The 23,973-nt window shown below is 43.3% G+C and overlaps 1 protein-coding gene across 1 annotated transcript in view; it reads left to right on the top strand.

Annotated features, from left to right (window-relative positions):
- Nucleotides 1-666: 666 nt before the first annotated feature.
- Nucleotides 667-23,973, top strand: part of PAPPA2 (pappalysin 2) — a 313,770-nt gene continuing 290,463 nt past the window's right edge. Inside the window, exon 1 of the mRNA XM_022556566.2 lies at nucleotides 667-4,625. The gene's annotated coding sequence lies outside the window, so the exon portion shown is untranslated. The remainder of the gene's footprint in view (nucleotides 4,626-23,973) is intronic.

Below are 23,973 nucleotides of genomic sequence, written 5' to 3'. Positions count from 1 at the left end.
CCATTATTCTGAATTCTTTTTCAGGTAGACTGCCTATTTCCGCTTCATTTGTTAGGTCTGGTTTTTTATCTTGCTCCTTCATTTGCTGTGTGTTTTTCTGCCTTCTCATTTTGCTTATCTTACCATGTTTGGGGTCTCCTTTTTGCAGGCTGCAGATTCGTAGTTCCCGTTGTTTTTGGTGTCTGTCCCCAGTAGCTAAAGTTGGTTCAGTGGGTTGTGTAGGCTTCCTGGTGGAGGGGACTAGTGCCTGTGTTCTGGTGGATGAGGCTGGATTTTGTCTTTTTAGTGGGCAGGTCCACGTCTGGTGGTGTGTTTTGGGGTGTCTGTGGACTTATTATGATTCTAGGCAGCCTCTCTGCTAATGGATGGGGTTGTGTTCCTATCTTGTTAGTTGTTTGGCATAGGGTGTCCAGCACTGTAGCTTGCTGGTCGTTGAGTGCAGCTGGGTGTTTGTGTTGAGATGGAGATCTCTGGGAGATTTTCTCCGTTTGATATTACGTGGAGCTGGGAGGTCTCTTGTGGACTAGTGTCCTTAAGTTGGCTCTCCCACCTCAGAGGCACAGCATTGACTCCTGGCTGGAGTCCAAGAGCCTTTCATCCACACGGCTCAGAATAAAAGGGAGAAAAAGTAGAAAGAAAGAAAGAAAGAAAGAGAGAGAGGGAGGGAGGGAGGGAGGGAGGGAGGAAGGAAGGGAGAAAGAAAGGATAAAATAAAAGAAAGTAAGGTAAAATAAAATAGAAAAATAATTATTAAGAAAAAAACATTTTTTTAAAGTAAAAAAAAAAACAGACGGATAGAACCATAGGACAAATGGTGAAAGCAAAGCTATACAGACAAAATCTCACACATAAGCGTATACATACACAGTCACAAAAAGAGGAAAAGGGGAAGAAATAATAAATCTTGCTCTCAAAGCCCACCTCCTCAATTTGGGATGATTCGTTGTCTATTCAGGTATTCCACAGTTGCAGGGTACATCAAGTTGATTGTGGAGATTTAACCCGCTGCTCCTGAGGCTGCTGGGAGAGAGTTCCCTTTCTCTTCTTTGTTCGCCCAGCTCCCGGGGTTCGGCTTTGGATTTGGCCCCGCCTCTGCGTGTAGGTCGCTGGAGGGCGAATGTTCTTCGCTCAGACAGGACGGCGTTAAAGGAGCCGCTGGTTCGGGGGCTCTGGCTCACTCAGGCCCGGGGGAGGGAGGGGCACGGAGGGCGGGGCGAGCCTGCGGCGGCAGAGGCCGGCGTGACATTGCACCAGCGTGAGGCGCGCCGTGCGTTCTCCCGGGTAAGTTGTCCCTGGATCCCGGGACTCTGGCGGTGGCGGGCTGCACAGGTTGCCAGAGTGGAGTTGTGGAGAGTGACCTGTGCTCCCACACAGGATTCTTGGTGGCGGCAGCAGCAGCTTTAGCGTCTCATGCCCATCTCTGGGGTTCGTGCTTTTAGCCGCGGTTCGCGCCCGTCTCTGGAGCTCCTTTAAGCAGCACTCTTAATCCCCTCTCCTCACGCACCAGGAAACAAAGAAGGAAGAAAAAGTCTCTTGCCTCTTCGGCAGGTCCAGACTTTTCCCCGGACTCCCTCCTGGCTAGCCGTGGTGCACTAACCCCTTCAGGCTGTGTTCACGCCACCAGTCCTCTCCCTGCGCTCCGACCGAAGCCCGAGCCTCAGCCCCCAGCCCCGCCCGCCCGGGCGGGTGAGCAGAGAAGCCTCTCGGGCTGTTGAGTGCCGGTCGGCACGGATCCTCTGTGCGTGAATCTCCCCGCTTTGGCCTCCGCACCCCTGTTGCTGTGCTCTCCTCCGCGGCCCTGAAGCTCCCGCCCTCCGCCACCTGCAGTCTCCTCCCGCGAAGGGGCTTCTGGTGTGTAGAAACCTTCCCTCCTTCACGGCTCCCTCCCACTGGTGCAGGTCCCGTCTCTATTCTTTTGTCTCTGTTTATTCTTTTTTCTTTTGCCCTACCCAGGGATGTGGGGAGTTTCTTGCCTTTTGGGAGGTCTGAGGTCTTCTGCCAGCGTTCAGTAGGTGTTCTGTAGGAGCTGTTCCACGTGTAGATGTATTTCTGATGTATCTGTGGGGAGGAAGGTGATCTCCGCGTCTTACTCTTCCGCCATCTTCCCCCCTCTTCCTCTGGTCTCTTCTTATAGAGCTGCATAGGCTCTTAATAAAATGTTACAGGCTTTAAATTTCAGAAGCGTTGTGGTGGGTACTTTCAAGAAGCAAACTTGGTTGTAGCTTTTCTTTCCCCATCTTCTGGAAATATAGGGACTATTTCTTATTTATTTTTATATTCTTAGAGCCTAGAACAGTACCTGGCAATATGGCTCAATAATAATTTGTCAAGTGATTGGTTGAATGAGTGAATGAATCAATCACTCAATCTAATAAAACTCTTTTGCTTTCTGGCCCACCCCATGTCTTCATTCAAGCGTTTGTCTGTCAAGTTTAAAGTGTCTGTGCTCACATTATGGTGCATTTGCTCGTGTTGTTCAACACCCTGAAAGGTGTACTACTTTAGAGTGGCATTCTGCTTTATTTAACAGGTTATAAGGTAGATAAATGGGTATATCAAGATGTTTAGGATTTCTTTTAATAAATTAGGGTAGTGGTTCTTAATGTGGTTAATGGAACAGTGCCAATCTGGCTACTTCAGAATTATCTGGGAAACTTGAAACAGTTCAAATTTCTGAGCCTTACTTCTGTATTTTTGAAAACTTCCTCAGGTGATTCTGATACTCAACCAGATTTGAGAATCGCTGCCTTATTCTTTAAAATAAGATCGAAACTTCTAAAATCCTAGCTATTGGCAATTACCCAGAAATAGATCCAGTAGTAGAGGCCCATTGAGAGTCTACTCAGGTAGCTTTTGGGAGGAAACTACTGGTCTCTCTGAAAGTTATACTTCTTAATGCAGGCATTCACCTAGTGCTTCTCTGGTCTTCCACCAACAGTGTATTTATTGCGTGTTCACTACCTCTTTCTCTGAATGAAAATTGGTACCCCTTTATCTTGGGATTTTGAGGCAGTTCTTATTTTAAATGAACTTCCCTCTTATTCTCACAAGTATAGATTAGCTACAAGGATCCATACTTTGGAGATGGAGTTCCATGCTCACAGAGATTATAAACCTGCCCAGTGACCTAAAGTTGGTGAGGGGAACTCAGGGTCATGTTTGTCTCATTATACCCTCTACTTCTCCTCCATGACTGTTGACTAAGGGTTTATACTGGCTCTGGAGCTCTGTATGCATTCCTCTAGTCCTTGCACCATCCCTGCAAAGAAAACAGTCTCTGGAGTCCTCCATTTTGTGGATGGAGTGTTTCAAGAGTTGATCATCCCCAGAACATTGCTGCTATTCAAATGCTGTTGCCCACTCTAGCAAAGACTGCTCTGTGTTCACTAAACCCCATTGCCTTTTCCTCATGGATGCACCCCTACACTACATTTCCCAGCATCCCTTGTAGTTAGATGTGACCATGTGACTGAGTTCTGGCCAATAGAATATGGGCAAAAATGATTACCCCACTTCCAAGCTTAGCCCATCAAGAAGCCCCAGTATTATCCTTTGGGCCTTTTCTCTTTTCGCATTGGCAGGCTGAATGCAGCAGATGAAAAAAGCCCTAGAAGATTCAGAAAAAGGCTTGACTAATTGGGTGGATCCTTGTCAGACAGTCCTAAGGTTTTCAGATGATTTTTTATAGCCGCGAGCCTCCCCTGACCAATACAGCTAGCTGCCCTGCCTTTGACCCACAGCCTCTGCAGCTGTAACACCAATCTCTGACCTGAGAGCCCCAGAGCAGTGGGCAAAGGAAAGAGGTCTCTCAAAGGAGCTGCCAGGAGGGCAATGTGACATAAGGAAAAACACAGGCTTGGAGCTGGAAGAAATGGGTTCAAATTCTCACTCTTTGTCTGATTGTGTAACCTAAACTAATTGCTTTTTAAGCCAGAGAGTCTTCCCCTGTGAAATGGGAATAACATGAGATGGCATATGTAAATGAATCTGGTAATGGAGCCCAGTAAATCTAAAGACTCTTCAGAAATGTAGCAAGAGTTTGGCAGAAACTGAAGGAAGTGTCAAAGAGGAACAGTTTGTAGCTTCAAATAGCAAGTCCAGAAAGTCGGAGGTACCCCCATGGCTGTACCGGGCAGCATCCCGTGTGGCGGCTCTGTAGTGAGGGTTCTACGAGCATTATTACATCTGACCCTATGATGGCTCCAGGAGGCTCTTCTAGGTCACTTGCAGCTGAATAATTTTTTGAGACACTTTTTCCTGCTTCTTTCTTGTTTCAGGATAGTGATAGAATGTAAGTTTGATGAGGAGAGGGCTGCCATCTTTTCCCCACTGTACACGGAGCACCTACCACAGTGCCTGGTGCGTTGTATGTGCTGTGTTTCTACAGGACACATTGTATTTGGCTTAATGACTGACTCATCTCAGAGGATTAAAAGGGTAATTTGTTCCTTTGCTTTTGTCCTCGTGCCTTCCTCCTCTCACCTGCAGGTAGAATGGTCAAGCCTGTATGTTCAGACTTCTGGACAACTTTGCCTCTGGAGTTGTTTGATGGCTTTGTGGTTCAGCGTCGGAAAAAAAAAAAAAAGAGGAAGTTGCCAATTATTCAGAAGAAATCCCTTACCCAGGTTAGTACTTTGATTTAAAGAAGTAGAACTGGCTTTGAGACATAGATGGGAAGGTAGTAGCAAGTTCTTTCAGGGCTGGTGGCCCTATCCTGATCCCTGATAGAGCTCTGGGTAGACCAGAGCCTCTGATGGGGGCAGGGTGGGGGGAAAACAAGTGAATGCCTTTGGTTTGGACATAGAGTGCCAGGCAGGGTGGCCAATTCATCCTAATTTGCCCTGGACTTTCCTGGTTTTAAAACTGAAAGCCTTGCATCCTGGAGACCCCTTCAGTCCTGGGTAAACCTGGACAGTTGGTCACTACCCCCATGCTTGAGGATCTATAGGGGGAGATCATCCTGTCAATCATGGTGTGGGGGAAATGGAGCCTTCCACATTCAAATGGACCCTGAAGGCTCAGATGTTAAGAATTCAGTTTGCTGAGATGGACTAAAGAATAGAGGCCCTTCCCCCTGTTCTCTGGATGCACCAGTCTTCTGAGATTCATGAACATTCCTATGAGGGGCAGCTCATCCCCTGACCTTCCTCCACTCCCAACATGACAGAGAATACATTTCTTGCTTGCTAGTGAAGACCCAGAGGCAGATTTAATTTGGCTTCGAAAAAGAGGGCAATGTGATGTTTCTTATATCTTAGGAGGTGAGAGAGAACTCATATCAGTTATACAAGACTTGCCCAAAGGCCCAGAGCTAAATAATGGTAGAATTACTGCTTGAATAGAGCTCTATCTGGCCCAAATGTTGGTTTTCTTTCCATTCTACAGTACCTTAGGAGGCACAGTGGCCCTAAACACTGAATGAAAAGGAAAACAACAATTTGTTCATTCAAGTAGACTTTTGGACATGCTCTCATTCACAACTATCTTTTTCTTTGTTTCACTGGATTGATTTTATTTAGCCTACAGCATCTACATCCCTTCCTTCCAGTCCAAATTTCTCAGTCTTACTTTCAAGACTGCTGGCTTTAGCTCTAACCTACCTTTTCAGGAGTACAGCCCATGATGTCTTCCATGTACCCCATGCTTCAGCCAAGCAGGGCTCTCCATGCTTTCCCACCTCTACGTGTCTTTTGCTGTGCCCACTCCATGGAATGCTCTTTTTCTCCAACCTCCCTTATCAAGATCCTGCCATGCTTCAAATTCCCATGAAGACTTCCTTGATCCTTCCTTTCTGATACCCTGATTTAAATATGCCCTGCATTGATTTCGTGCCATAATAACTCATTCTGCTTACTAGAGGATTCCTTGAGGGCAGGACACAGACTATGCTGTTTTTTTTGTTTGTTTTTAAATAATCTCTGAGATAACCTAGCACAGCAATCTACACATAGTAGGCACTCTGTAAATACTTGATGAAATGCAGTGCGGAGGATTAAAGGAGAAGGGAAATCTTTAGATTTTCCGTAGAGTGTGACTTGGAATTGGGACAAAAGCTAATTTGATGGAATATGTTTGAGGAAAATCGGGTGGGAAAAAACAGATAATAGACGCTGAAGTGAAAGAGTAAGGCCAGCAGCCCATTTCATTCTAAGAGTGTCCCTGAAAGTCTCAGAAGGAGCCAGAGACTGATCTTTCTGACCTTAATCCAAGTGTCAGGACACAGCTCCCTGTGGGTGGAAGCCCACTCCAAGGCTCTGCTTCCAGCCTGCAGTTAACTAGGGAAAGCAGTCAATCAGAGAATGTGCTGGATCTGATCTCCTGGCTGCTGAATTCACTGAGGTCCGTACTTCAAAGTGCTGGGGATGTCAGTTACATAAAGTTGTACGGCATTTTCTTCTATCCTGGGATGAGGGGAGGGTAATGGGGGAAGGAAGAGGGAAGGGGCGCGGCTATCAGCCCAAGAGAACTGCTGCAGGAGCTAGTGCTCTGCCTTGCCTCACCACACACATCTCCTCCAAATGTGCCCTTGATGTTGCATTCTCCAACCCAAACAAAAACCTGGAGAAAAAATGATTTTGTGGCTAGCTCTGTTTTCAATACCGTGGAACATTTGCCGGCCTGGTGATCCATCACCAGACTTTTTTTTAACCCTGCAAGATGGCCACTTGCCTTTTTTATCGGCATGTTTGCATCCATGTTGCTACTTACTTTCTCTTGAGGCCAAGTTTTCTTTCTTTTTTTTTCCCCTGATTTTTGCCATCTGTGCCATATTTCTTTAGAGTTTTTCTTCTCTAATCCCCTCCTTAGTGCCAGGAGAAGTAATACCAATGGGCTGGAGAGATTCCAATGCTTGATGCACAGAACTGGCTAAAAATCTCAACAATATCACTTCACATACATTCTGGAAACTTCGCTCTTTCATGTTTGCAAGTGGGCATGTAGCATGGGCTGCATGAAGAAGGTAAGGCTCACAAATTCAGCCCTACTCAGAGGCCGGTGAGCTCCCTGCTCTTAGAATGTGGACCAGTAGTCCCTGCTGCTGCCCAAAGACCTGGGAGACAAGAAGCTCCCAGTGATGTGAGGTGGCCAGGCCTAGGAATGACAATTCTAATTAAGAGAAATAAAAACCTCACTCTTTTCTCAGGTGTTGAACTCTGTCTAAAGTCAGGAGTTATGAAATCTGTGAAGCTTAGGACTCATCTACATCTTAAGAGAGCTGTGGAGACTCCCTTTTCACATTAAATTGTCATGTGGTAGGTAGAAAGAGGCTGAGACTCATACTTTCACCAAATAGCTTAGTGGTCTTGGGCAAGTCTCTGGATCTTAATTTCTTTATTCATAAACTGTAAGAGTTGGGGAAGTGCATGATTCTATATTAGGGGTCTATATTTCATGATGTCCTCTCACATATTTTGATTGGATTGGTATGAAAAGCAGGGTCTAACAACTGGAATGCAAAATTTTATAGGGCTAAGGAAGTTTGTCCATTTTTTTTTCCTTTTCTTTTTCTCTCCACTTTCATGCATGTCTACTTCTTGCTTCCAACTGGGAGAATCAATTCTATGACCACATAAAAGTCTCCTTAGGCCCAATATCTTAGGCTACTTTGGTAGTTCATAAAAGACGATCAAAGTTTTAGCTCTGTCTACCTGAGGCTCCCAGGCCAAACGAGAACTGAATGTTCTAATTTGTATTGAATTGTTTGCCAAGCAAATATGAAGCTCTTTCGATGTAAACTGGAGTATTCACACCAACATGGTTCCTAGCAGCAGGCAGGCAGACCAGATCCAACTAGGATCCTGCCTGCTTCCAGTAGCTCTGTATTGCTGTTGATGTCAGTTAGTCCAACTTGACCCCATGGGATGTTCAAGGTTCACCATCATTGGTTTTCAGTGTATTGTGTCAAAGGCCAGGGCTGCCAGATGCCTGACTTTGTGAAAAAGGATGAAATCTGAAAAAGGCTCTGTCTGGGTGTTAGGATGTTTAGAATGTTTGTAAGCATGGTATAAAGACAGATGTCATTATAGCCAGAGAGTCAATCAATATTTATTGAGAACCTGTTTTAGGTGCTGGGGATATAGCAGTGGTAATATTTCTTTTTTTTTTTTTTTTTTTTTTTTTTGCGGTACGCGGGCCTCTCACTGTTGTGGCCTGTCCAGTTGCGGAGCACAGGCTCCAGACGCACAGGCTCAGCGGCCATGGCTCACGGGCGGTAATATTTCTTGAAGTGTTATTTGCCCTTTTCAGGTTTTCCCAAGGAATCTAGATTTTCAATTAATCGTCTCAAGCACACTGGTTACTGTTCTACAATCGTAAGGGAGAGTAACTGAGCAGCTTTCCTTTCTAGAATTTCCGGGAGCTTCTTACAAGGATTAGTTGTTTAACAAACAACTAATATCTGACTTTGATTAAGGGTTCTAGGTGTCAGTGTTTCTCTGTACACTAATTCTCAGGACCTTCTTTCCAACTGAAGCGTGGAAAGTACACAAGTCAGTTAAAAAAATCTTCAAATATAAAATCAAGTAAGTAGTCTTTGGTATCTTATGGGATGCATAATGAACACGAGCTGGCCGTTTGGTGCATTTGGGCATGGATTGAAGTTGATGCTAATGGTAGCACATCTATATCTTGGGAACTGGGCTCCCTAGAGACCTCCTGGGTAAGGAATGCCTCGGCTCAGGACCGGCCCTGACATTTTGGCAGAAGTGCTAAAGAGAAGCTGTCTCTCACTCTGAGGTTTTTCAGTCCATAAAGCAGCAGCAATTTAGTTGTGGAAGACCCCGGCAGAAACAACATACGAAAACTGAAAACACATAAGCACATTTGCCGAGTTTAATAGCCCTGCTCTGGCTCTCCACCTCCGGTACCTTAGGCATAAATTGCTGACCTCTATTTGATTTTCTGAACTGCAAGAATTATGGGCCCAAAGTTCAGTGAATTGGAAGAGGTAAGCTTTTATGCCTCTGAGTCAGCTTCCCCATAAACATTAAGTCTACAAATAAAAGCAACATTTCTATTTATACTTCCTGGGGTTTGTGTATCAGACGAGCCAAGCACGTCCCTGCAGCTCGACGAAGGTGACTGCATGATCAAATCTCTGTCCAGGTAACGCGACGGAGCCTTCCAGTTTGGGTCAGAGGAAATAACCAGAGCAGATGGACAAGAGATATTAAAAATAACACACGCAATTTCATTCGGAAAAGGGCACCTGCTCAAACAGTGACTGATTTACTCTCGGTGGTGTTTGTTTGATTCTCCTCCTGGCCACTGGTGACAAATGTGTGCTAGGGGAAGTCTTATGTTCAGACCCTTCCTGGGCACTCACCTTTAATGATGGCCAAGGACCTGAAGGGCAACCCAGCTTCCTGTGCCCACCTGGCCGTGGGTCAACACAGCATCACCCTCATACTCCAGACGCAGCAGGAGCGTAATTCTGGCTGCTGCCACGCATGCAGGTGATCCAGACATCCACGTCATGTTTTCTTTGTGGCCTTGCCTGACTTTCTGCTCCATGCTCCTTGTATCCCCCTCGGCCTCTGTTTTTGTCTCCATCTCTGGTGCCCAGCATCAGCATAATCATTTGATTCCACACACATGTATTGAAGACCACCCCCTGGTGGGGAGGGGGCTACACCTGACAGACTAGAAGCTTCCCTGCTCACCCCAGTGTCCTCTGAACTAGTGGGATTAACACAGATTTGTTTATGGCAATAATATAGGTGATTCACAATGAGGCAAACTCAGATTTGTGAGATTTGTATTTGATTCCTCACTACTGCTTTTTTTTTTAATTAAGTATTTTTATTTATTTATTTTTTTGTCTGCACCGTGCAGCATGTGGGATCTTAGTTCCCTGAGCGGGGATCGAACACATGCCTCCTGCATTGGGAGCACGGAGTCTTAACCACTGTACTGCCAGAGAAGTCCCTCCCCGTTACTGCTTCTTTACATGCCCTTCGTCCTCCCTTGGAGTCATTCATTACTTGCTTCACACCTCAAACCTTTTCTTATTCCTGTCAAAGCATTGCCTTTCTGCTCCTTCCCTCCTGCATGTGTGCTACAAATTCTCAATCTGGTGTAAGTAAACCTATATGGGGCATCCCTTTCTAGGGATGTTATGTTGCCTAGGGCTTTCTGAAAATAACATCTCAACCCTAAGGTGTAAGTCAAATGGTAAAAATAATAAAATAAGGAACACTTTTGAAGATATTTGATGACTTCATCAGATAGAATGGATTAACAATTAGAAGGAGGTTATTTTACTTAGGACTGTTAACTGAGGAAAGCCTATTTCAGCACGTGCTGTGGCTTAACTGAACCTGAGTTTATAGCAGGTGTGTGCCCGAGAGAAGCAGCCGTCACACTGGAGCTAATCTCTGGGAGCAGCAAGTGCTCTCAGACTCAGAGCTGCTTTCTTACGGGTAGCCATCCAAGACTGAGACTCCTGAAGCTTTATTGCATGTGGTTCAACTGCACACATGAAGAGATGTGGCTTTAGGGTGATTTAGAAAGAAGAATGAAAGAGAAGAGGGAGGGTTAACAAACAGTTGGAACGGAAATGATTTACTCTGGGAGTCCTGCTAGAAATTATAATGAAATCCTTTGCAAATTGCTAAATGTCTTGCTCGTTGGGCTGCAAAAGCATCCAAAATTGCTCTTTACCGTATTCCTCATAACTCCTGTTTCCATTCTCAAGCTCAGAGGGAGATTGTAGAAGGTTGTGATAAAAAGTGGAGAGTGGAGAGGAATGGACCAGCTTGCCCCAGGGTGGAGAAAAACAGGGAGAATGAAGCAATAAAGAGGTTAAGGGTCAAAGCATACTATATGAGAAAAAATGTTGGAAGAAAGGAGCATGCCCTCTTCCCCTTTCCTCCACACTGCTGGCTGGAATGTAGATGTAATCGCTGGAACTCAAGTAGCCATGTTGGACTGTGAGACAGAAGAACACGTTGATATCGTGGATCAACAGGAGAGTTAAGGAGCTCATTTCTTGATGACTGGGGAGCCGATACTATGCTATTTTGCTGACCTCCAGATTTCATTTTCATAAGAGCTAAATTAAAAATCTTCCATCTGGCTTAATCTACTATTCTTCAGGAATTGCTCTTCCTCACAGTTAAGCTAATTCTGCTGAGAACTGAGGAATAACATGCACATAACTTGGGGAAAGGAGCACGGTGGCCTAAAGGCACATGAGAGAGCCAGGGGCTAGTGTTGGGGTTTCTTCTGAGAGCATGTTAAGGGGAGACACGGAGAGTGGAGAAGAGCACCAGGCCAGAGGGAGGGTGGAATTAGGGCCAGAGAAACAGCATCTATAGCAGTCACGAGAATGGGATCAGACAGGTCTGGATTTTAGTCCCAGCTATGTTACTTACTAGCCATGTGACCTCAAAAACATTGATGTTACTTCTCTGAGCCTCAGTTTTCTCATATATGCTTTGGGGATAAAATAGTTCTTGCTTTTTGGATTTTTATGAGGAATCAATGAGAAAATGCACATATAATGTGCCTGCGTAGTGCCTGAGACAGAGTAAGTGCTCCTGTTGTTATTTGAAAGAGGAGGCAGGAAGCCCCAAGGACTCATTTCATCTAGTGCTTTTGATTTTGAAGGTCTCCCGACAAGCGCTTTCCTAGGACCTAGTACCGTTAAGTCTCTGTGGGAACATATAAGGTTAGAATCTAAGTTGATGGAAGAAGGGCTCGTCACTAATTAAACTAATTAACAATTCATCATAGCAGCCTGTGGGGTTATACTGTCATGGGTATCTCCACTCACAAGAAAAATAATAGCATCATTAGCAACAACCTGTCAGGAAAACAAGGCAAAAAGTTCTGAAGCAGCAGCCACCTGCTCGTTTTGTCTAATACTTTCTTTTCTTTCTCTGAAAAGAAGAGCAGGTTGTGAGAAAGATGTTTTGCTTGTGGCAGCTATGTAGGGCATGCGTGGACCTTTTTGTGCTCCTCTGAAAAGTTATAATAATAACAACAGTAACATTAATAATAATAGTGGATCAGTTATCTATTGCCACAATGATGCTACATAACAAACAATATCGTAACAAACAAAACCTCAATGGCACACAATGATATAGATTTATGTAGCTCAGGAGTTTGTGGGGTTTAGTTGATTTGACTTGGTTGATCTCTGCTAGACTGGTTCGTGCTTCTGAGGTTAGCTGCAGGTTGACTGAGTGCTCTGCTCATCTGGGTTAGATTTGCTTACCTGTGTGGGGTTGGCTAGTACTGGCTGATCTAGAATGGCCTCGGCCAGGATGACTGGGATCACTCACTCCACTTCATAGTTCTTGTCCTCCAGCAGGTCAGCGCCTGCCTGTTCTCAAGGCCATAGCAGAGCAGCGAGAGCAAATACATCCAAACATGCAAATCATCCTCTGCTTGATCGCATTCACTAACAACCCACCAGCCAAGCCTGGAGCCAGTGTGTAAGGGTACTACAAAGTCCAAACAGGAAGGAGTTAAGAAACTGGGGGCATTGAACAGTTGCAACAATGGTTATTAATACTATCAGATGTTGCATACGTACAGTCTACATTAACACTGCTAAACTCTGTTCATATATTATCTCATTTAATCTGCCTCTAACCCTGTGAAGGAGGTACAGTTACCATCCTGATTTTGTAGATGAGGAACAAGAGGCATAGGGAAGGCACAGATTTAGTATTTAGTAGAGCTAGGCTCAGACCTCACTTATCTAACTCCAGAGCCCATTCATTTAACTTCTATACCACACTGCTTCCACTCATGCCCATGTTATTTTCCTGGAGATTTTTTTAAAGGGATCTTTCTTTATAGATTCCTCTAGATCTGGTTGAAAATGAGGGGAAAGCATGTTGTAGAATTAATTTTTATAGTCTGATAGCTCCTTTGCTTTGAGTACACTTGGTACAGATTCAATTCTGTTCCTCAGTGGTGACTCAGTGGGTGCCCACTGTCCCCTCCCTCCAAGGCAGTGGACAAGACTCAGGTGTTAGAAAGTGAAGAGATCCGAATGTTGCCATCCATGCTGTACCATCTTACATCTCTGAGTCCACCTCTTGTAATTATTCTCTTGGGACTTGAGTTATTCTCATGTCATTTCATCTAGCATATACTTTAAGTGGTTCTCTAAATACAGGAGGTTCTCAATTCTATACTCTGACTTATTTTAAATTTTTGCATATCTGCCTAGTACATCAGATATTGACATATAAAACTAGAAAACACCTTGTACCTTGTCCATGCACCAAGTTCTGTGTCCCCATTCTTCTTCGCTCAGTACTTAAGGAGCCATATCTTTTGGTTTTTTTTTGTTTTTTTGGGTTTTTTTTGCAGTACACAGGCCTCTCACTGTTGTGGCCTCTCCCGTTGCGGAGCACAGGCTCCGGACGCGCAGGCCCAGCGGCCATGGCTCACGGGCCCAGCCGCTCTGCGGCACGTGGGATCTTCCCGGACCGGGGCACGAACCCGTGTCCTCTGCATCGGCAGGCGGGCTCTCAACCGCTGCGCCACCAGGGGAGCCCGAAGCTCAGGTTCTTGATGTCTCATTGTAGAAAGAATTCAGTGAGAGACAAAGCGATCGGTAAGAAATGGATTTATTTAGAGAGAAACATACTCCACAGACAGAGTATGGGCCATCTCAGAAGGCGAGAGTGGCCTTGGGAGAAACACACGCCACAGACAGAGTGTGGGCCACCTCAGAAGGTGAGAAAGGCCTCTTTTTTTTTTGTGGGGTTTTTTTTGCTGAAAAAAGAGAGAAGATGGTCATTTAAAGGCAGAGGAGGTATGGTGTGTGTGAGTGTGTGTGTGTGTGTGTGTGTGTGTGTGCGTGCGTATGTATGATGCATGTAGCTTCTTCCCTTGACATAGTTAATCAATGAATAAAATTATAATTTAGGAAATATTTAAGTATGGCACTTTCGCAAGTGTGGGAGGGACAACCCTTCAATTTCCCTGGAAAGTACCTCCTGGGAAGCCTTGATTAGGGGCTGTCTTTGGTTTTTGTCCACCTTATGCATCTGAAAGCCTGGTCAACACAAACAGAATAAGCAGCCTTGTCCTAGGACCAACCATCTTCGGTTGTTAATGCTGTGACCTCTGGGACCCTGGCCCTGCTACTTAGACCTGTAGTGTGACCTTGATCTTAATGCCTTTTCACCTCTTGGCTACCTGGATGTCTGCTGATTCTCTCACCTCTACCCATCCTCATGTTTCATGGATTCCTTCTTCCTACTTGTGTCCCATGTCCTGAGTCCAACCATTCAGCCCAGCCCTCTGTACTTCTTTCTTTTCTCTGAGGAAGGCTCTTGCATCAGCTCTGCTTATTCTTCAACTCAACACAGTGACTCAAAGTGCTATGGCCTTGTTTTGATCTCATTATTGCTCGCCCTTACATCCTAACCTTTTACTCTACTCACACACACTCCCAGGGGACAGGATTCCTCTTCCAAATCCTTCCTTCCTCCTTTCCCACTCACTCCCCATAGATCCAGGACAAACCCTAGGACAATCAGTCTTCCCTTGTCGGGAACATGTGTTAGATATCAGAGTGAACCAAGCACTTTGCAGTCATCCTTTTATTTAATCCACACAACAACCTATGCAGCAAGTACTATTATTTTTTCCACTTTATAAAAGTGGAAATCAAGACACAGAGGTGAGGACATTTATCTAAGGTCACACTGGTAGTGAATGATGACGCCAGGCTTCAGAACCACATCTGATTAACTCCAGAGCCTGTGCCTTAGTCCGCTATGTTCTCTTCCAAATTTCTTCCTCAAGCCAAACCAAGCTGTTCTCCACTCCTTTTTGGATCAATCTTGCTTTTCTTCAGTCCCTTCCCTTATCCCCCCTCCCCCCAGCCCATGCTGGTCCAAGTTCCTTAAGCAGAATTCACACTCATGCAACCTCTTTTCAAAATCCCTTTACTTATCATTAGACAGTATTTCACAAATTCAAGCCACTTATATATCCTGCTGCCAGCTCTTCATTCATGGGTCTTTGAAAGGCAGACTGATAAAAGAGGCCAGCCAAGATTCTGGTTCTGAAAGTCTTAAAGTCTGTTTTTGCTTGGCCTCACAGGTTTAAAAATTTTGGTTAAAGTTATGGCTGTTTACATAGCCTTTACAGATTATCCCTCAGATTCTTTTTTTTTTTTAAACTGGAAAATTATTTATTTAAAATTTTTTTTATTCTTTTAACATCTTTATTGGAGTATAATTGCTTTACAATAGTGTGTTAGTTTCTGCTGTATGACAAAGTGAATCAGCTATGTGTATACATATATCCCCATATCCCCTCCCTCTTGCATCTCCCTCCCACCCTCCCTATCCCACCCCTCTAGGTGGTCACAAACCACCGAGCTGATCTCCCTGTGCTCTGCGGCTGCTTCCCACTAGCTATTTATTTTACATTTGGCAGTGTATATATGTCCATGCTACTCTCTCACTTAGTCCCAGCTTACCGTTCCCCCTCCCCATATCCTCAAGTCCATTCTCTGCGTCTGTGTGTTTATTCCCGTCTTGCCCCTAGGTTCATCAGAACCTTTTTTTTTTTTTTTTAAGATTCCATATATATGTGTTAGCATACAGTATTTGTTTTTCTCTTTCTGACTTACTTCACTCTGTATGACAGACTCTAGGTCCATCCCTCAGATTCTTGAAGAGACTTCAGTCATCTCTGAATCCTTTTTCTTTCACCTAAATCGTAATGGCTTGCCGGGTCCTGAGGATCACATGGTAATGAATGAAATTGGGATTTGAGTTTAATAGGTGTTAAATAAAGGCCTTTCATTTCCCTGCTGGATAAGCCCCTCACCCAACCCTTTCAGTTCAAATGCCTGTGTGCTGGTCTGACCAGACAGACAAGAGCCATTCTGATAGCAGAGCTAGAGGGCTCAAGAGTTTTGCCAGTTTTCTTATCTGGCTGCCTGGGTTGGTACGCAGTGCAGGGCATGAGCTGGGGTTGGCTGGACTGCACTGGGCACAGCCAAGGAGGAGGTGGCCAGAGGCAGGTGGAAGGCAATCGGAGGGAAGTACAGGCTCAGGTCATGGTGGCCTCACTGCAGGAGCCACAGATGCTGCCACCCTCAGCAAGGCGGATCCCTCGCACACGGCCTCTAGTTCTGCTCAGCTCTGCAGACACTTACCCTGGCCCCTAGTTTGCTGTCCAGGCCCTGTCCTAGGTTGTAGGGACACAGGGCTGAATAAGAAAAGGTCCATGAACTTAAGTAGCTCATAGTGTGGGGCAGAGGGAAGACATAGCAGGAGAGAGGACTGTCTGGGTGCTGCTTCTGATTCTAGCTGAGTACTGTGTGGGTTTTTCCTCACAAGTTGTATGGTGTGTGTTGAGCAGGTGCATAGGAAACTTGTGCACTGGGAAGTGAGAGCTGCTGTTCCAGTAAAACGCTCTTTCCTGTGGGCCAATAGAGATTTCTTGAGACACCTGATCTCCTACCCTTCATTCCACTGTGACTCCACGTAGGTCCTGCTCCATTCTCAGGAGAACTCATGTCAGGCAGGAAGTCAGAGAACATTCTGGTTTTGGCCATGCTTCAAATAATTTTTCCAGCTTTACTGAAGTACAATTGACAAATAAAAATTGTATACACTTAGGGTGTACAGTCTGATAATTCAGTATACACATACATTGCAAAATGATTTAAAAATCAGGTTAACACATCTATCACCTCACATGTACCATTTTTTTTTAGGGAGAAGGGGATGAGAATGCTTACCATCTACTCTCTGAGTAACTTCAAGTCTGTAATACAGTATTATTAATTATAGCCAACATGCTGTACATTAGATCCCTAGAAATTATTCATCTTTTTTTGTATCCTTGGACCAACATCTTCCTGTTTCCCCCACCCCCAACCCCTGGCAACCACTGTTCTACTCTCTGGTTCTATGAATTAAACTTTTTTAGATTCCATATATAAGTTGAGATCATACAGTATTTATCTTTCTCTGTCTGACTTCTTTCACTTAGTTCCTTCCTTCCTTCCTTCCTTCCTTTCTTTCTTTCTCATTTTCTTTTGTCCATTCATCCATCAATGGACACTTAGGTTGTTTCCATATCTTGGGCTATTGTGGATAATGCTGCAATGAACATGAGAGCGCAGGTACCTCTTTGAGATACTCATTGCGTATCATTTGGATATATACCCAGAAGTGGGACTGCTGGATCATATGATCAGTCTATTTTTAATTTTTTGAGGAACCTCCATACTATTTTCCATAATTGCAGTACCAATTTATATTCCTACTAAGAGTGTACAAATTTCCCTTTTCTCCACATCCTCACCAACACTTGTTATCTCTTGTCTTTTTGATAAAAGCCATCCTAACAGGTATGAGGTATATCTCATTGTGCTTTTGATTTGCATTTGCCAGATAATTAGTGATGTTGAGCACCTTTTCATATGCCTATTGGTCACTTTATATCTTCTTTGGAAAAATGTCTATTCAGGCCCTTTACTAAATTTTCTTTTTCTTTTTCTTTTTTTGTTTTTTGCGGTACGCGGGGCCTCTCACTGTTGTGGCCTCTCCCGTTATGGAGCGCAGGCTCAGTGGCCATGACTCACGGGCCCAGCCGCTCCGTGGCATGTGGAATCTTCCTGGACTGGGGCACGAACCCGCGTCGCGTCCCCTGCATCGGCAGGCGGACTCTCAACCACTGCGCCACCAGGGAAGCCCCCGTTTACTAAATTATTTATTTATTTATTTATATTTTTTTGCGGTACATGGGCCTCTCACTGTTGTGGCCTCTCCCGTTGCGGAGCACAGGCTCTGGACGCGCAGGCTCAGCGGCCATGGCTCACGGGCCTAGCCGCTCCGTGGCATGTGGGATCTTCCCGGACCGGGGCACGAACCTGTGTCCCCTGCATCGGCAGGCGGACTCTCAACCACTGTGCCACGAGGGAAGCCCCCCTTTACTAAATTTTTGAGTGTTTTTATTTTTGTGCAATTATTGAGTTGTGTGTGTTCCTTGTACATTTTGGATATTAACCCCTTATCAGATATATAGTTTGCAAATATTTTCTCTCATTGTGTAGGTTGTCTTCATTTTGTTGATTGTTTCTTTCCTTCTATGTGGCCATGAGGGAAGGACTGGACTTCTTTCAGACCTTTCTTTCAGGTCTGGACTTGGCTGAGCCTAACACTGGGAGGAGAATAAGGAACAGGTAGCCTTTTGCTATTCAAATAACATTACTTTTTCATTGTACCTTTGAGAGCTGTGGGTACTGTTTCAACCTCTGTATGTCCTTTCTGGTCTTAGTCTGCTGGGAAGGGCTCCAGGCTCTTCAACAGGAAGATGAGGAAAGGGAGGGACCAGTTGTTTCTTTCTAAGAATTTCTTCTCCCTGCCAATCAAAATTTCTCATAGTTCCTCAATTGAGCTTGTCTTTTTTTGTTTTTGTTTTTTTTTCCCCCCAGACAACTGGGGCACCATCCTAGATTGCCTTCCAGGGTCACTGGGAAGAGAGACATAAACATGGGTAAACTATAGGACTTAGCAATACATGCTATCTTGGAGGCTTGAATAAAGTGCTACTGGGGCATCTTGTACATGCCGTTCTCTCTTGAAATGCCTTCTACCTGGAAAACTCCTAGTCTTCATTTAAGACCCTGTTCAAAAATTGCCCCTTCTGTGAAATTCCCTGGATTAGTGCTTGAAGAGTTAGTTGCTTTATCCTTGGGGCCTGGTAGCACTTCATTCAGACTTCTGAGATAGCACTTACAGCCATGTCTTACAATGTATTCGTGTTCTGGACTTTTCCTCTAACAAGTCTGTGAAGCAATCTAGGGCAGTGCTTGTATGTTACTGTCAGTGTATCCCCAGAATCTAATATGATGGATGGCACCTAGAAGGTGCTCAACTTATGTTTCCTGGAAGATTAGGTAAGGCCATCATGACTTAACTGTTTCTTCACTGGACCTAGCTCAGAGGGCAAGATAAGGCCAAAATATTGAGTTAAAATGAGGCTCTTAACCATATAGCCAGGTAAATTGACCTACTCAATTCAGGCCAAGGAAAGTGAGAACTCAAACCCTCCCCCAGTAGAGTGTATGTGTAGCATTATGTGGAAAACACTTTTCCAGTGATAACCAGCATCTCTACTAGGGCTTCTGAGATCTTACAGCTTTAGTCCAAGAGCTGCTCAGAGCCGTGATGGCCATGGCCTCTGTAACAAACATTTTCCAGTGATAATTTGAGGTATATTATATGACATTGGTAGCCAAGGACCAGAATCTATGATTTGAATTTTGAGATTCATAATCCCAGACATTGTTTTCTATTAATTTGTTATTTATTTATATATTTATCCTGTTTCTGATTATTTATTTAAACACTAACATTCTAATTCAATTGGGTTATGTCCTTCAATAATACTTTTTTATTTATTTTTCTTTCTGTTTCAAAACTGAGGTAACATTGATTTATAACATTATGTAAGTCTCATGTTTACAACATTGTATTTCTACTTCTCTATACCCTACAATTGCTTACCAAAATGTATTTTCCATCCATCACCATACAATTGATTCCCTTTACTCATTTCACCCTCCTCCCAGCCCCTTCCCCTCTGGTAACCACTACTCTGTTCTCTGTACCTATGTGCTTATTTTTCTTTGGTTTGGTTTGTTGTTTCATTTTGTTTGTGTTTGTTTGTTTGTTTATTAGTTTTTTATATTCCACATGTGAAATATATGTGAGTGAAATCATATGGTGTCTTTATCTGTCTGACTTATTTCATTTAGCATAATACCCTCAGGGTCTTTGTTTATTTATTTTCAAGTAGAGGGAGCTTAATGGAACTGAGTAAACTGCTACTTGAGCATGGAGAATCTCACTGGATGATATTTAGAAAGATGATCATTTGATAGAATGTGTGCTATACATCTTTGTGTGTATATACGATACACACAGTTCAAACCACTATTGAGGAGTATATACTTCAGCTTTATCACCAAATACCATAAAAATTGCAGTTAGAAACCTCCACATGACTTCCTCCCCTTTGAATCTTGGCAGTATGTCAAGTGCAAATACATATACAAGGTTCAATTAGATTTGTCTGCATCATATTTTGGCCTTGGTTTAGATGACTGGTTCTCAGTGGGGGAAGTGCTGCCCCCTAGGGACATTTTGGAAAACAGTGAGAGTGGTTTTGGTGTCACAATGATTGGAGGTTATTTGTGGCATTCAGTGGGTGGGTGCCAGGGACGTTAGACATCCCTGTAGTACATGGATAGTCCCACTAGATGAATCCTCTTGCATCCTGCTTGACTCTTGAATGCTTGGCCAAACATTCATGTAGCTGAAAAACCCATTTATAATGATCCAAGTCTAGGAGCTGATTCTATTTTAAATATAAATGCTGAACCACAAAAGTATTTTTCGTATACTTCAGATATACTCCCTAAAAATGCAACTTCTATGTTTTTGAAGGAAGATTGTCTTTTGATTTGTTTTCAGATTTTACCAAGAGTTGCTTCCCATTTGGGAAAGTCATGGCAATGCTGCTTACAGTATTTGAGTCACCCATACACACACCTCTACTGGTCTGCGTTTGGAGCTATTGTAGTCATGCCGACTCTACGAATATATACTACTTTACTTTGATAGCACTGAATTCAAAATGCCAGTATAAAGGAAATACCTGTAATGTTTGTTGAATATTTTCTTATTTCTCTTAAATCCAAACTTATTTATGAGAAGTAGGTTCAAGCATTTGATTGCTTCATTTTACTTGATCTTTTTTTTCTTTTTTTTACTTCATTCTTTTAATGTAGTTGTGTCAGAAATATTTATATGTTAAAATTCATTTTATTCAGTGTAAGTTATTTTCTGTTTTAATATTTTAGACAGGACATTAACCTTTTTTGAAATTATGTAAGGTAGGTCATACTATATTTGAATTTTCAGTACAAAATATTTGCTATCAAAATGGGACTTACGGGACCGACAGGATTGAGAACGACAGATTTAGATAAACAAAAGAGCAATTGGGACACAGGAAAGGCTTACCTTTTGAGTACAGTGAGAAGTGGCATCAAAATGGATCATTGGGAGTGATAGAAAGTTTAAAATAAGAAACTTGTAGGGTAGAACAGTTCAAGGAGTTGGCTTCTTCAATAGTACTCATGTTTATTTAGTACTTACTCTGTGTCAGACACATTGTTGAGAAATGCTCCTTATTACGGCCTCTCACTGATGGCACGGGTGTGCTCTTGTCCTCAGTGGTGGCCCTGAATCTTGCCCCAGACCACATAGGCCATGGGGGCAGAGCCCAGATTAGAATTCATGTTTGTCATCCACAGAGCCTACCCTCTTAACTATACCACATTAGTAGAAAAGAAAGTTGAACTCTTCTGCAGAAAAGGAACTTGAGCTTTTCTTGCCACCTACTGGAAAGGGTCTCTTTTGAATGAGTTGAAGGGCATCTGACAAGCTTACGGGCTCAGACAGCTTTGGTTTGTGTTTCTGCCTCCAGCTGTGGCTGTGATCTACGGAAAAGCTGTGCTGGGCTGGGGTTTAAGAAGAGTACATTTCCTTTCCTATACACAGGCCTGCTCCCTTTCCTGAACGCATCTGGGGGGGCATGTCCATTTTGAAATATTTACACATGTACCACATTTCAGCAATTAACTGACATGAATACTACTCAGTATTTAGAATCTAGGGTAAAACTTCGAGTTCTATATCAGAGCTGACCTTAACACAGGAAGTATATATTTTATGATGGTTAATAGACCATCGACTAATAGCTGTTATTAGTATTAAATGTTTGTATTAGTTATAATAAATAGACAACCCAACATTTATCCATCTTGCATGATACTTCCCAGATGGAGTTAATGAGTTGGTGAAGTGACTGGTTTTTCACTTATGGCTGGTTGGTTAAAAGTCCCTTAGATTTCAGTGGGAATGTAATGGATCAGGGAGGCAAGAGCAGTGAGAAGAGAAGTCTTGGGGATGTGTGAAAGGTACCTTAGCTTTGGCAGAGGTGCAGCCTGTATCTGGGTGCTGCTATCAGCAGGGCCACATTTCTCGGAGGCTTTGGACCTTCAACCTGGAGAAACTTAAGGAAGAGACCTAAAAAAACCTTTCCTGTACTCCAGAGAAACCACTGGGGTGTCCTGATCAGGAAAAGTCTGGTTTTGGTGTGCTGGGAGTCCAGTCATCATCAGTATGTATTTATGTCCTCCATGAAGAGGCAGTGTAGTAAGGAAATTAAGAACAAGGCCTCTGGAGATAGGTAGTTCTTTTCAAGGTGGTTAAGCTCAAATAAGTTGCTTGAACTCTCTATGCCTTAGTTTTCTCACCAAAAAAATGGGGATCACAGTGGAGCTATCTCATAGGTTAGTTGTTGGATTAAATGAGGTGATTTATGTACATTGCTTCGTAGATTTACATGGACTAGTACATGTTACATTGAGCACGTAGTAGGTACTCAGTAGATGTACCACTACTATTCTTCATTCAAAAATAGGGTTAATAGAAGTAACCACTCACAGAACTGTTGTGAAGATTGCATCAACTAATCTATCTAAAGTGACCAGAACAGTGCCTGCCATATTGTAACTAATAAATATTAGTTATTATTATTAATATTGTTATTGTTACCACTGTGGGAGGATAGCAAACTTGAAGAGTCTAGCACGGTATCAAATTTAAAAATAGAGTCACAGTGACCTAAATGGGAAGGAAATCTAAAAAGAGTGGGTATATGTATACATATAACTGATTCACTTTACTGTATAGCAGAAACGAACACAACATTGTAAAGCAACTATACTCCAATAAAAGTTTTTTAAAAATTAACAAAATAAAAATAGAGTCACAAATGTAGAGAAAAAATTTATGGTTACCAAGGGGGGAAGGAGAGATGGGATGAATTGGGAGATTGGGATTGACATATATATATACACTGCTATGTATAAAATAGATAACTAATGAGAACCTACTATATAGCACAGGGAACTCTACTCAGTGCTTTGTGGTGACCTAAATGGGAAGGAAATCTAAAAAAGAGTGAATACATGTATACGTATACGTATAACTGATTCACTCTGCTGCACAGCAGAAACTAACACAACATTGTAAAGCAACTCTACTCCAATAAAAATTAATAAAAAAAAGAAAAAAGTCATTCCCATTTAAGTATTTTCATACTAATACCATGTGTTCTGATATTTGATTTTCTAAATACATGGCAATGGCTCATATGTATAAACATCTGTATGGATTAGAGCTTGAAAACTCCCCACATGCTACCCCTCTTTTTGCCTATCATTGTTACAGTGGAGTTACATTTGAATATATGGCTTTCTTTAAGGACTAAAATAAATGTCCTGTGTGTCCGTTGCTAATATACACTTGAGTCTCTGGGATATTTACGGGAAGTAGGCAATGGCTTTTTTTTTTTTTTTTTTTTTTTAATAACTGAGCAAACAAAATCTCAGAATAAGTGTGGGGTTGAAAAATTAGAGAATATTAAGTGTGACCTGGAAGGGAACTTAGAGTCTTCTATTCCAAGCTCTCATTTTACAGATGGCTCAGAGAAGTTCAACAACTTGTCCAAGGTCAGATGGCTATTGAATTGCAGATCAGGGGCCTCATCGTTCACCAGTGCCCATCTGAGGGTTACTTATTTGATTTGCTAGGATGCTCTGGGTTGATGGAGCTGGGACCAGAAGCTGGCTCTGCTCCATTCAGTCTGGTTCCATAGGGTCATCTCAGGGGGTAGGCAAGAAGGTCAGTGGAGAGTTTAGGCACAGAGTGGCCCCAACCTATGACCAAATTGTGTCATGCTCTCCTTTGGTCTTTGGATACCTGCAGGATGTAGACAGAAGAGTCCTGTATTCAGAATCAAAAGACCCTGACCCTACCCTTGGCTCTGTTTTTCTGCCCCAGGTTCACTGAGGTATAATTTACATAACAGTAACCTTTTTCAGTTCACAGTTCTTTG

Source organism: Delphinapterus leucas, chromosome 1 (assembly GCF_059928025.1).
Source record: "Delphinapterus leucas isolate spDelLeu-1000000601 "Yukka" chromosome 1, BTC_Dleu_Yukka2, whole genome shotgun sequence".
Lineage (NCBI taxonomy): Eukaryota > Metazoa > Chordata > Mammalia > Artiodactyla > Monodontidae > Delphinapterus > Delphinapterus leucas.
Note: the sequence above shows the minus strand (reverse complement) of the source record. Positions and strands in the feature narration are given on the sequence as shown.